This window comes from Chiloscyllium plagiosum, chromosome 4, assembly GCF_004010195.1.
Source record: "Chiloscyllium plagiosum isolate BGI_BamShark_2017 chromosome 4, ASM401019v2, whole genome shotgun sequence".
Taxonomy (NCBI): domain Eukaryota; kingdom Metazoa; phylum Chordata; class Chondrichthyes; order Orectolobiformes; family Hemiscylliidae; genus Chiloscyllium; species Chiloscyllium plagiosum.
In genome coordinates, this window is record NC_057713.1 from 126,406,163 (window position 1) to 126,418,749 (window position 12,587).

Consider the following 12,587-nt stretch of genomic DNA (forward strand, 5'->3'; position numbering starts at 1 on the left):
TCACCTAGTCAACTTATTTTAAGCTGATGAAAGGACTTGATCAGTTAGAAAGGACAATGCTATTTCCTTTAGTCAAGGCATGCCCCTTTAGACAAGGTGGCTTAAGCATCAAATTGGAGTTGGTCATTTGAGGCTTCCTCTCAGCAATGGTACTGGAAATCTGGAACTCCTAAGTCTTCAAAAGACACCGTGAGCTGAACATGTCAGAATTGAAACTTCTGTTTGTTAAGGGCATTAAGGTTTATGAAAGCAACACAGATGCTGTTCCGGTCCAGATCAATGATCTAATTTAATAATGGGAAAAGGCTCAAGAGGCATTACTTTTATTTTGACTTCCGGATTTTAATAAAAAAATTAAAAAGGATGCTGTGTTCCCCTCACACCGGCCTCCCATTATCAATTTGCTGTACAGAAATATGTGACTATAGGAGCAAATTGCTGCAGATGCTGGAATCTGTACTGAAAATGCTGGAGATCACAGCGGGTCAGACAGCATCAGTGGAGAGAGAGTAAGCTAATGTTTCAAGTCTAGATGACTCTTCACCAAAGCTTCACTTCCACTGTGATCTTCAGCATTTGTTGTTTTCAGTGTATGATTATGTATGTTGTTCAGTAAGCTGGATTGAACTCAGCAGGCTAAATGGCCTGTTTTTGTGTTGTAACATTTTCTGTGATTCGATTTTTATTCAGTCAGAGACATTAATGAACCAAAGTGATTGATTTACCTTTCACCATGACAGCACTAATAAATCTCACTGTAAATGAGATATGATTTTCTGATCTCATCTGGGTTATGTGATCTCATCTAGTGGTGAATGTCTATTCCACTCTCTGCCTCCTATACTGCATTCATTCACGTTGCATGTGCCACTCATACAATTTTTTTTGTTATATTGTTAGTCATTCATTTACAGAAGCAGAAGCCAATCTGTTAACCAGAACTATTTTTATTTGCATTTATTGTTTCAGTACAAACTCCACTTTGTTCCCTCTCTTTACTAATTCTTCTTACTAGTGAAAATCAGCATTTAAATGTGTGCTTCAATGAGTGTTATTTCCCCTCTCTTAAGTCTGAAATATGTCTTGTGTTATGATCTAAGCTGATCTGAATCTGTATGACTGATTTCTGAGTGAAATTAGTTTTGAGTCATAGAGGTGTACAGCACAGAAGCAGACCCTTTGGACCAACATGTCCATGCCAGCCAGATATCCTAAATTAGTTGAGATCCATTTGCTAGCATTTGGCCCATGTGCCTCTAAACCCTTTCTTTTCATGTACCCATCCAGATGCCTTTTAAATGTTGGAATAGTACCAGCTGCCAGCACTTCCTCTGGCTGCTCATTCCATCCACACATCACCCTCTGCGTGAAAAAGTTGCCCCTTAGGTCCTTTTTAAATCTTTCTCTCTCACCTTAAACCTATGCCCTCTGGTTTTGGACTCCCATACCCTAGAGAAAGGAACTTGAGTATTCCCCCTGAGCCATGCCCCTTACTTGATAGGTTTTATAGTTTCCAATCTCATTACCATGTTGGTCAGTCACTGAGCATTTTCACTTGAGGCTACCAGTATTCTTTAAATAAAAGAAATTTATTCAACTCGTTTCCCAGTGGTGTCCTTAATGGAAACTTAATACCAGTGAAGAATGATGTGATATTAACTTTAAGATTATTTACTGCTGAGAATGTGTTGCTGGAAAAGCGCAGCAGGTCAGGCAGCATCCAAGGAACAGGAGAATCGACGTTTCGGGCATAAGCCCTTCTTCAGGAAGAAGGGCTTTTGTCCAAAATGTCGATTCTCCTGTTCCTTGGATGCTGCCTGACCTGCTACGCTTTTCCAGCAACACATTCTCAGCTCTGATCTCCAGCATCTGCAGCCCTCACTTTCTCCTTTAAGATTATTTACCCAACTGACTTCTTTCAGTTTGCTGACCTGGAGAATTCCTTCCAGTCTTAAGAGTGTGCATTTCCATTCAGTTTTCAGGACTCTGTAAAGTTCTCTCAACCTGGAGATTCCTTCAAGCCAACCTGCCCTTCTGATTTGAAACCATTGTTTAGGACTAAAACTTGATTCTGGCCTCCAATCACCTGTCTCTGTGTTGGTCATAAAATTCAACTTGTGGTGTGGTGGTAGTATCCCTAGCTCTGAGTCAGGAGGTCCAGAAACAAGTCCCCATCTGGACCAGAGGCATGTAATAACATCTCTGAATGTGTTGATTATATGTAAGACTCAACATTGCAGCTATTTTAATCCACCTGTGGACATGCTGTGACCTTCCTTCAGGGCAGATGAGATTTGAATCCGGACCTTCTGCTCCAGAGGTAGGGACAATGCCACTGTACCACAAGACTCCCTTCTTACCCCCACCCCTTCCCAATCTCAGAACTGTAAACACTCAGCACTAGGCATTGGATTGAAGTAATTAACTGAAATTACACAGTCTGTTGGAAATTGTCTTTAGTTCGTTGTAAGAAGTCAGAAACTCATTTGGAACGGAACAGAAGTCACTTGCACAGAACTAAAACCAAAATGTATTTTACTTTTATTTTAACATCCAAATTTCCAAATGATAATGTAACACTGTCTAACATACCTAGGGACGATCATTGACAATATTAGTGCACTCTTCTGTATTGAAGAAAATGGTATTGAAGTTTTGAGACATTTTTGGACTCCATAAATTAAGTAACAAAAGGAATGCTGTTAGTAGTGAAGCATGTAATGTTTAATTCGGAGAATGATGTATTGGTTTTGGCCTGGAGTATAATAAGTGTATAGTATAATTGTATTTGTGAGGTTATCAATTTGAGATCGCTACACCATTTGAAATTTGGCCCGGGACCTACCCATTAATAATGACCATGAGGAATGAAACTCAATTATTGTTTGCAGATAATCTATTTGATATTGTGTCTGTGTTTTTGTATCAGACTTTGGTCACTAGTGCGGTCATGCTAGTCACACTTCGGAACATCAATAATTTTGTGTAAAATTCCACCAGTGGTAATTATAAATATTGTATGGTCAAATTTCTACCCACAGTCGGAAAGTCAATTATTTGGTTTAGGGAACACTTGCAAAGCAATATTTCTGTCTGCTTTTATTAATGTCATCTGTCTGATTGATACTTCTGCTGAATCATTATCATTTAGAACAGAAAATGCTCCTAGCATTTTCTGCTATACACATTGAGTGTTCTTTTGAAAGTTTCTGGTGCATGGTAATAATTGTGTTCCACAATGACCAAGCTTTTTATGGCAATTCCCTGAAATTCCATGGCATAAATCCCAGCTAAACATAAATTCGTGTTGATTGCACCGCATTCCTAACAGTGGACAGTTACAGAACTCATGTACCCTGCTTTTTTATAATCTGAATAGTTTTTATTAAATATATTTTGTTGATACCAGTTAATGCACTTGAGAAAGTTCCTTCTTGAAACCTTTGCCCCAACATAAAAGTTTGTAAGTCAATCCGTAGCAATGCTCTGCTTAAATTTTGTACGAGGGATTTCGTCGTGAGGTTAAAATCTTATTCCCATAATATCCAATTTCTTTTCCCTCTTTCAGGATGTGCTAGGCTATGCTTTGTCATACACTGATGTGAGCATATTTTGATTTGATTCAGTGGGTCAGCTTTCAGATTTTAACCTACCATTTGACCTGAAGCAGTCAATTTGTGATGCTAAAATTTAAATTACTATGTTCCCAACACCTGGGATGGGTCACCAGGGACCATCTGTCCTTAAACTATTTTGGCACAATAACAATCATGTTTATGGTCAGAAGTCACACCACACCAGGTTATAGTCCAACCGGTTTATTTGAAATCCCAAGTGCTGCTACTCCTTCGTCAGGTGGAGACCAAGCTCCAGAATCTTGTGATTTCAAATAAACCTGTTGGACTATAACCTGGTGTTGTGTGACTTCTGACGTTGTCCACCCCAGTCCGACACCGGCACCTCCACAAGTATGTTTATAGCCACTGGGCCTTGAGTTTTATTGTTGGTTAACAGCATGTGGTGTTTAACTAAAATTCCTTCCGTTATTTCAGAACAGTCATTAACCTGCTTAATGTGAATAGGCTAACATCTCCCCCAAAAATGGCAGGCAGAAAAAAAAAATCCAGATCAATGCATTTCCCTTTCAAGTATTATCATCCCATTACATAATTCAAAAACTGTCATGTTTTGCCCTGCCTTTTTAAATTAATCTTGTTTCACAGTGTATTGTTTACTGTGGCTCATTTCATATTGTTCTTGCCCTGAATCAGAAGACTGTGTGCGTTCATGCCCTAAAGAAGGATAGCTGCACTGTCCAAAGTGCTGTCTTTCAGATGAAAGATGGAAACGGTCCCATGTACTCTGAGTCAATAGCAAAGATCTATGTCATCATCTCATCAAAGCAGGTGACAGGATTTATCCATATCCAACATTTATCCCTCTATCAACATCACAGAAACAGATTGTCTGACCACTTTCGTATTGATATTTGTGTGAGCTTGCAAATTGGACGATGAGTTTCCTCTTTTCCAACAGTAATAAAACTACCGCATTGGCTGCAAAGTTCTGTGGTTACCAAACTTCTGTTATCATCATTATTTAGTCATCGGGCTACTTGGTTCTGTGGTCGTGGAGAGTGCCATATTAATGGAAGTCTGTCAATCTATTATTGTCAGATTCTTGTAGCTTGAAATTGTTTTGTTGAAAAACCTTTGTTAAACAGTTTGTTTTGTTTATTTCAGAAAATATTTATGAGCTATAGATTTTATTGTAAACTCTGTGATACTAAAGGGGTCAAATATTTGATTTACCTTGAACTATGATATAAAAGCTGATTAAATCTGTCACCATAAACTACGAAGCAAGAGGTGTTATCTAATTTGAATGAAACTCTTGCTGATATCTGTACTTGTTTCTCTTTGAGACATTCTTCCTGCTACCATTGCTGTTGTGTACTCAAGGCAACTGTTCAGAACACTAGATTGAGGGATCCTGCACAAAGTGCCAAGGGTGCTTCTCTAGAGATGTCATTAAGGTGACACGTAGAAACCCCTCAAACAGATCTGCAGCACTATCACCAATAAATTTAAAGGTCCCTTTTTCTAAATATCACATTGTGTTTGAAACAAAAATAAGACCGTGATATTTCATCAGAATTGTAAGCATCAGAGAGATCGTAATGAACGCATAGATCATTCGTTCTCTAGTTTCAAACAGTGGTTTGTCTGTATCAATTCAGCATTGTGACATGGGAGCAGGAGTAGGCCATTCGGCCCTTCAAGCCTGCTTGCCATTCAGTAAAGTTAGAGCTGATCAGTGTGTGGTTTGGTCTCAACTCCACTTTTCTGTCTGTCCCTTGTAACCCTTGACACCCTTCTGTATCAAAAACGTCTACCTGTCTGAATAAGTTCAATGAGGCAGCCTCCAATACTTTCTAGGGAAGAGAACTCCATTCACTAATGCTTCTGTCAGGGACAAAATTATCCTGACCCTCATCTTGAAAGGGAGACTACTTATTCTTAAACGGAGTCCCTCAGTTTTAGTCTTTCCCATCAGATGAACCATTCTAATATCCATTCAGATCATATTCCCTCAGGATTTTACATATTTTAATAAGATCACCTCTTATTCCTCTCCACTCCAATGGATTTAAACCCAACCTGCTAACATATATTGATAAGATGACCCTCCTGCTCGGGAATGATTCAGGTGAACTCTCTCTCAAGTGTTTTTAACATGACTTTGTGTCTTTTACAAACAAAGAGACCAAGACTGTACCAGAATCCAGATGCAACTCTCAGTAAAGTCTTATACAGCTGCAGCAAAAGCTTCCCTACTTTTATACTCCATTCCCATTGCAATAACTGCCAATTTTCCCATTTATCTTCCTAAGTTTTGCCTGTGTGCTAAATTTTTGTGTTTCATGTAGTAGGACACCTCTGTACAAATCCCTCCGAACCTCCGATATGGATGGATTGAGATTTTCCTCATTTGCACAATTTGTCCATGAGCAGATTATGATTTGATTTTTTTTCCCCTTTTCAACAGTATTTCTGTACCAGCACTGTTTGTGGACTTTGACTTTATATTGACTACAATGACACGGTTTTGCAATTAAACCATAAGGAGGGTTTTTTGCATACTCTTGGAAATGGGGTCAAGGGTGGCATGCTTTGCAATATTGGCATACTCACAAACAAACCAGGAGAGAAGTGAATCAAAAAAAAATTATTAAATTGGCAAAAATATCAAACAACTGAGGAATACCAATTTTTCAACATTCAATAAAAACCCAAAAGAACTGTGGATGCTGTAAATCAGAAACAAAAACAGAAATTGCTGGAAAAGCTCAGCAGGTCTGGCAGCATCTGTGGAGAGAAATCCGAGTTAATGTTTCAGGTCCAGTGACCCTTCCTCAGAATTGATGGTAGCGAGGAAAGTATTGGTTTTTAGAGTTGTTGAGCTGATTGTCTTATAGTTTTCTGCTTTCCGTCTCACTCTCATTTCTTGAATAAGTGTTAGATTAGCTATTTGCAAATCCGCTTGGGCCTTTCTGGCATTCAGAGATTATTGAATAATCAGTGCATCAATTATCTCGGCAGCCACTTAAAAACAAGGTTATGTTTTGGGAATAGAACTTGACAGTACAGGCTTAGAATAACACACCTTACATTTTTGATATTCGGTAATTGATTTTGCCAAACAAATTTTCAGGAAAGGAAGCCTGAATTTGGATTCTCATGATGGCATAGTTTGTGTTTACTTTGGTGAATGCAGTGCTTCTTGGTTTGGAGAGATTTGCCACTGGCCCATGTTAAAAATGAACATTGCACGGAATTACATGGAAAGCACTGAAGCAGGACATTTGGTCAATGTTGGAGCTAGTGTTCCTCAGGAACCACCTCCTAATCTTTACTTCTTTTCACCACAACAAAATACTCTACAGATTCCTTTTTTTTTCTTAATTATCTTATCATGACCCCTCCATGTGGTAATAAGTTCACACCACACTATAAACTGAGTTTTCCCAGAATATCTTTTGTATTTATTAGTGACTATCTTGGACTTGCATCCCTCTAGTTTTGGAACTTTCTCATTAGTGGAAACATCCCCTCTCGTGTATCCAGTTGAACCCTTTCATAGTCATACAAATTTCCAGCAGCTCAATTTTGTCTGTTTTTTTTAAATGCAAAAGTTCCTTGACAATTGTACTTACTTGGCTCAGTAGAGCTTCAATATCCACTTTCGAAGATGGAAACCAGAAAACAGAATCATAACCAAACATGTGATAGAAATGTGACACAACTTTTGAAATGCTTTTGAATTTTGTTCTATGCTTTGTTTGCTTGTTTCATTGCATTGTCAGCCTGCATTCCTGTTTGAGGAGTTGCTTCTTCACATGCCGTGATCTGTGTGGTTCAACCCCATATACGTTCTTGTTTTCGATTATGATCTCCATAATCTTGCTATCGAAATATACCATCTCAGATTTCTGTACTGAAAATCATTGGTCATTGACATGTCCATTCTGCAAGCTTGCCAGTGTCATATTTTTTTAATATTCAGTTACGGGATGTGGGCGACGCTAACTAGTCAGCATTTATTGCTTATCCCTAGCTGCTCTTGAGAAGATGCTGTTGAGCTGCCTTCTTGAGCTGCTCCAGTCCATCTGCTGTGAGATGACCCACAATACCCTTAGGGAGGGATTCAGGATTTTGACCCAGCACGAGTGAAGGATTGGCGATATATTTCCAAGCCGATGGTGTGTGAGTTGGAGGGAATTTGCAGGTGGTTGTGTTCCACCATGGTGCTGGTATCGTTTTCGACTGTCGATTTTACTCAGTATTCCCAAACCTCCCAATTTGGTGTCATCTGTATGTTTTTTTATCTTGTACTTCCAATTGCTGAATCTAAAACATTTATGTAAATGGTGCACAGCAATCATCCCAGCACTGACCTCCCCCATCTAATCCTGCTAGCCTGAATGACTATTGTAAACCAGATTATTTTTAACTAACTTGTTCTTCATTTTACTGCTTGATCCTTGACTCCACATGCCGTGATAATAGCCATGACTCCATTATGTGGTGTCTTAACCAAAAAGGTTTTTGTAAATCCATGTTGATGTGTGTTGTTAATGTTGAGTGCTGATTGGATTGAACATTGGTTCGGTGGATTCTGTGGTGGGGGGACTTGCTGATGTTCACTGTTATGGCATCACAATTGACACTAGTATCTGTGGATCAGAATTTAGTGTCTTTAACTTGTTAAAGGCCTGATCCCATTGAGACCTTCTCCCACTTGCTTTCATACATTGATAGATGTAGTTAGGGGCTGGCTACTGTCCCCAGCAATGACCATTACTCTCTCTGGCATGACTGGGATGAGAGAGATGCTGGCCATTTGATTGGTTGCATTAAATTTACAATTTAGGTTAGACAGTGCTCTGATTGAAGCCCTTAAGATAGTAACAGGAAAAGACAGGGGAGATAAAGATAAACTATTTCCAGTGGTTGGGCATTCTAAAACTAGGGGCATAGTCTGAGAATTAGGACCAGACCTTTCAGGAGAGGATGTTTAGGAAGCACTTCTACACACACCGGGTGGAAAAAGTTTCCAGGAACAGTTAAAAGTCACACAACTCCAGGTTATAGTCCATTCATAAAATCAAACTTACCCAAGACTAAATGGAATTTTCAATGTTTCACAATTATTCTCCATGTTCAGGGGAAAACTTTTTTAACAAGTGTCTTTAAAGTTTCTGTCACAAATTAATATTATGATGACTGGGAGGCAAAAGGGGCTTCACTATAATTGCTGTTGGTATTTGCCTGTTCACAATATTATAGGTTGGACTGTGATGAATCAATATTAAAACCAAACTTTAGGATGGGGGTATTAGGTGTATTAAATAACTTTGCATAATAAGAATGAGAAATTGCTTTGAATTATGCACAGTGTACAGTTTGTAAACACATCAACCCCCTGCTACTCCTTTTAAATAATGGTCTCTAAGTTAGTAACTGATAACCAGTTCCTTTTCCTTTGGTTGGACAAGTGTTTGCAGGTAATTGAATGCAAGTATGAATACTACCCAAAATTGAAAGTTTAGCTGTTTTATTGCTTTTAGGCTGTCAAGTAAACTATTAAAAATAGACTTCTGGGATTTCAAGTAAAGCCTGTGCATTATAAGTTTCATTTGTAGAAATATTTCCATTAATATCTCGTTCTAACAATTTTAACGTTGAAAGCCTCAAACAGTCATCACTTCATGCAAGATTGTCAGATAATATTGGCTATGACTCTTATGAACAGAAGTATTTGAGACCTGAGGAATCCCTTACTAAGTACTCTAATTAATTGGTACCTTTGTAATTAATTCTTGCTCCTTAATGTTCTAATGGTTAGTTCCTAATGGCCAGTTTATTCAATAATTATGTCTGGTCCTTTCAAAGCTAATCTGTCTGATCAGGGGTAATTTAAATAGACCAATGAGTATATTGGCTGGAGTGGAACTGTCTACCTTTTTTATTACAATCACTGTCAGTGCACTTCATTGTATTTCATTGTTATATAATTGTAAAGGCTGAAACAAGGGCAGCAGACTTACATGAACACCTACATCTGCAAGTTCGGTTTCATTGCCATCCCAGCCTAGAATTATGTCAGCATTCCTTTAACTGTCGCTGGATCAGAATCCTGGAACTCCCTTTCCAAAAGAACTGTAAGTGTACCTGCACCGAGTGGATTCCAACAGGCCATTCCGGATGGACAATAAATGCTGGTCTTGGTGGCAACACCCATGTGCCATGAACAAAGAGGGAGCAGCCTCCTCTTCCAAAAAAAATGGAAAGTCGATCACAAAAAGCAGGCATGTAACTGAAATATTTGAGCTTGAATTAAATACCTAGCTATTTGTTTTTATTAAGACTGTAGGAGCAACTGGTCAGGACAAGAAGGTAATTTTATCAATTGACTTCCACAGTCACATTAGCAAATAGAACTTTTAAATTCATATTGGAAATCAAGGCTTAATTTTCTAGCAGTGATTTAAATTTACCTATATCTAGGTGTAGTGATTGGAACCAGGTGGATCTCATTGACTGATTGGATTAATCTGGGCCTACCAGGAAAGCCCAAGCTGACTGTGATAAACAGGGGATTTAGAATCTCCTCAGTTGAGATGACTGACTCTGAGCTGGCTGGCTAGCTACAGCCAGTGTACTGTGCATGAGTTAAATAAAGGGTGACTTGGTGATAGGATACTGGCCTCTGTGCAGTTATTTCACGAGGTATGCTGTGTATCTGCGATTAAAATCAAGTGGAATTCCCCACCTAAGCAGTATGTTCCACTTTCTGTTTTTGCAGCATATATTTTATTGCCTTTGCAGTGCTAGAAATGAATGATTCATTTGATTGCACTGTCTTCCTGCCCTCTGTTCGTAAACACTCATTTTCCATCTCATTAGCATTGTTTTGAAGGATTGGATCTACACTTTCTGTGCTGACACAGGGATGAGGTGCCTTCTGGAAGTGACAGCTTGCATTATTCCATGTGGTCTAGAGGTTAGGCAGAAACTCTGTCCATAAGTGTTGAAATATGTTATCGGGGATTGACAGCATCTCTAAGGGAATTCCTTTTTTTTTTTGACCTGTATTAGCAGTAGAAAACAGTAGTGAGAATATTAGCACTCAGTTAGTGTATGCTTCACCCTGATCCTTCAGGAGCTGTGATGTACTGATGTCTCACCCAGAACTTGCCATTATGTGCGTGGAATGTGTAAAGTTGCTGACTCTGTCCACTCGGTACCTATAAAATGACAGAAGAAATAGTCATTTGTCTATTCGGGTGAACACAAAGTTTTAAATCTTCAGTGCAGTGAAACAGCCACTCTGGTGCTGAAAATGAATAGTTTTTACAAGTGTGGCATCCTTTTGCTTTAAGTTGCAATCGCTGTTGGAGTATTTTTTGGGAAGAGTACCACCCACAAAGTTTATTAAAAGTATAAGACCTCTTTAGGTCTTGCTAGCCACATTTTGAACATTGTTTTGCATTCTCCTTGTGATCATTTGACATCTAACTGAATGCAGGGTAGCAAAGGTCATGAGCCTTCTTGCGACACCAGCATAACAAACTTAGTATAATCTGGTAAACAGAAGAGCCTCACCAGGCAATGACTCTGCTAATCAAATTTAACATGAAGGGAAATGGTGTTTTAGGAGGACAATCTCACCTCAATACGAGAACCTCACTGCCAGAGTTTTTCAGGGTAGATATTTACTATCGACATATTTTCTGATGTTATGACATGTCTTTGCAACAGATGGGACATGGATGTGGTCCTCCTGGCTCAGGCTGGGATACTACACTACTGCACCCACAAGGGCCCCCAATTCTTCCAGCTAGTGTCCTATGCACAAACATCTTTGACTGCTTCATTAATGGTCTTCCCTACTTCGAAAGGTGCTGATGTTCAACACATTCACAATCCCTTTGGTCATAAAGGAGTCCATCCTAAAAGCAGCAGTGTCTCAGGCAGTGGCAAGGCTTGGGCTGGTATGTGGCAAGTGACATTCATGTCACTCCCATGCCATGCAATGACCATCTCCTGAAAGAAAATCTTGACTGTGTCTCCCCATGACGATCAATGGCTTTAACATCACAAACTCCAACTTCCAATATCCTGTGGGTTACCATTGATCAGAAACTGAACTGGGGAGAAAGTGAGGGCTGGAGATCAGAGCTGAAAATGTGTTGCTGGAACAGCGCAGCAGCTCAGGCAGCATCCAGGGAACAGGAGAATCGACGTTTCGGGCATAAGCCCTTCTTCAGGAATGAGGAAAGTGTGTCCAGCAGGCTAAGTCAGACTGGGGTGGGGGCGGAGAGGTCAGGAAGAAGATTGCAGGTTAGGAAGGCGGTGCTGAGATGACTTGGGGTGTGCAGTGAGAGAGGGACTCACTGAAATCTTTGTAGAGGGAGGAATAGAGCTTCTTCAAGGAAGGCATCCTTGTAAGAGGATTCGCAGTAGGTTAAAATCTTTGAGGAGAAAGTGAGGTCTGCATGTTAAAATCTTTGAGGAGAAACTGAACTGGTCAAGTCATATAAATTATGTGGTTACAAGGGCAGGCTGGAGCTGGGAATTCTAATGTGACTCGCTAAAACCTTTCTACTATCTACTTTCTACAGCCCCAGCCTGTTCTTGGCAGCACGGTGGCTCAGTGGTTAGCATTGCTGCCTCACAGCGCCAAGGACCAGGATTCGATTCCAGCCTCTGCCGACTGTCTGTGTGGAGTTTGCACACTCTTCCCCCATGCGTTTCCTCAAGGTGCACTGGTTTCCTCCCACAATCCAAAGATGTGCAGGTTAGGTGAATTGGCCGTACTAAACATTGCTTACAGTGTTCAGGAATGTGTAGGCTAGGTGCATTGGTCAGGGGTAAAAACAATGACTGTAGATGCTGGAAACCAGATTCTGGATCAATGGTGCTGGAAGAGCACAGCAGTTCAGGCAGCATCGAGGAGCTTCAGCAAAATCGACGTTTCGGGCAAAAGCCCTTCATCAGGAATAAAGGCAGAGAGCCTGAAGC

The 12,587-nt window shown here is 39.8% G+C and overlaps 1 protein-coding gene across 3 annotated transcripts in view; it reads left to right on the forward strand.

The window, feature by feature from the left end:
- The window catches only part of LOC122549398 (junctophilin-1-like), a 118,261-nt gene that overhangs the window by 21,083 nt on the left and 84,591 nt on the right, over positions 1 to 12,587 (forward strand). The window lies entirely within an intron of this gene.